The following is a 2,362-nucleotide window of genomic DNA, read 5'->3' as shown; positions in this document are numbered from 1 at the left end:
TCACACACACACAGATACACACTCTTTTCCATCCAAAAAAAGGAAATAAATTCCTGCAACACATAAGACCTGTTTATCATATGCACACAAGCGTAAGTGTGTACGCATGCACGCATACACACCCAGACCCATACACACCCAGACCCACACACACACACACACACACACGTGTCTACTTTTTTTTAAGTGCAATGTTTCAAGAGTGACTCTTTCCCCAATGTTTCTGAAGCACCCATCCAGTCCAAAATCTGCACACACACTCACTAAAATATCAACAATAACCCGAAAAAGACAAATCAAGTTTGAATTAAACTCTGTATAAATGCTTATGTCTCTTCTCATGGTCTCCTCACCTTATTCACCTTATCATTGTCTTAACAGGAAAGCTCTATAACTTACAGTAGAGTCTGTGTCCACAGGTATAGACTGTAAGAATCAGGTGCTAGGACCAATGAGAAATCTGGCCACACCAAACAAACACAATCAGTTCCGACAACTGTACAATATGTTAAGTTTTGAAGAGAGAGAGAGAGAGGAAGAGAAATAGAGAAAGAGAGAGAGAGAAGAAGTAGAAGAAGAAGAAGAGAAATGATCCAAGTAATATCCTATTATTAATATTCATTTGAAAATATTGTATATGTTCATATTTCCTGTCTAAAATACTCTTTTCAGTCCTTCTGTCCTGTGAGGCTACAGTTTCTTTTCTGCAGAACTGTGCGTGCACCCACCCACCCACACACACACACACACACACACGCCCACACAAATCTGCACACTACAGTACTAAAAAGATGACACTGACAATTGCTGTGTGTGTGTGTGTGTGTGTGTGTGTGTGTGTGTGTAAGATCTAGATAAGTAAACAGCATTTGCAGCTGCTCTGCCCTGCCCTATGGTTCTAAGGTTGTGTAGGTCATGTTTATTCTGTAGTGCAGCTCCTTCGCTGTTGGTGGGTAAGGTGCTAGCCTCTAAGGAAAAATCAAATGAAATCAGATCATTGAAGGACTATGGTAAACAATGAGTACCTTTCAGTGTCCAGTGGGTGGTTGTAGGGAAGTGTAAGGCCTGAGTTAAGGACCCTCCCCAACCTGCCACCGCTTCCCATCCCCTAAAGCACTTGGCTAGCCTACGTCACTCAGAGCCACAGGGCGTCAACACAACACATAATAAATGCTTATTAATGCCTGAGCAAAACTAGAATCAGGATGAAAACCTGTCACCGTGCTTAAAGGTGAGTCCTTGATCCTGGTGAAAGGATGTTCATATTTGAGCTCAACAGCCAATCAAATACATCCATCCCTTCTGTATACCTTCTTCTTCTTCTTTTTATTTTATTTTATTTTTATTTTTTTAGGGCACACACTGAATGCATTTGGCAAAAAGTGTTCTGTAGTATAATCAAGGACTAAACTTTTAATTCTACATTGAATTGTTGGTTTTAACCTCCCATTAAACCACTGCCATACCACTTGCTGGGTAAAAAGAAACAGATGCAGTGTATGTTCACCAAACACATCTGATGCTGGGTAGCAAAGTAATGTGACTTAAACATCGGTGCACCCAGCTTCCTCAGCTTCAACTACTGCAGTGGAGTTGAGATTGCGTTGCCATGACAAATGTGCCGTTTCAATTTGCTCAGGCCGGCACTGGCCCCCTATTTACTTTTGTACTTGAAGATTACCACTCAGGCTCACAAAATCATGGGAGATCACCATGGCAACAACACGGTAACTTTTAGTTTTTTAAGTTCAGAGAGTAAAAGCCTCTGAAAAATCCAACTTTAAAACTTGCAGTTCCTGTTCATTGACATCTTCCTCCTTCCACCATTCCTAATACTTAAATGGACCACCTAAGAGCTGCTGGTTACTGTGATTAACCATCAGTTAGCAACAGAATGGAACCATGAAAGTCCAGCTGATACTGGTGAGGGGTTGAAAGTGTTTGTAGCTATGGCAACCCAGTCCAGCAATCTGATTGGTTTGGCATTGAAATTTCCCCCACAGCTCCCAGATCCATTACCAGCTGCGTTGTCCACGGCAACGATAGAGACGGAGGAGTGATTTAAATACAATCGTCCAATCGCATGAAAAAAAAAAAAAACAGATACAAAGAGTTTATGTACATCATCTCCACCCTACTGTGAAGTCCATATTCATGACAAAGGGTTGCTTGGTTACAGCAGCTTAGTACAAGATGATCCAGATGTGTCCTGGCCTCAAAGAAATGCTTTTTATTTTGAGATTGACGCACACACAAACATACGCATACACACACATACAGACACACACAAACATTCACATACAGACGCACGCAAACACATAAAAAATAACACACACAAAACCATATTCATCATCATATTTAG

This window comes from Sprattus sprattus (genome assembly GCF_963457725.1).
Source record: "Sprattus sprattus genome assembly, chromosome: 19".
Lineage (NCBI taxonomy): Eukaryota > Metazoa > Chordata > Actinopteri > Clupeiformes > Clupeidae > Sprattus > Sprattus sprattus.
Note: the sequence above shows the minus strand (reverse complement) of the source record.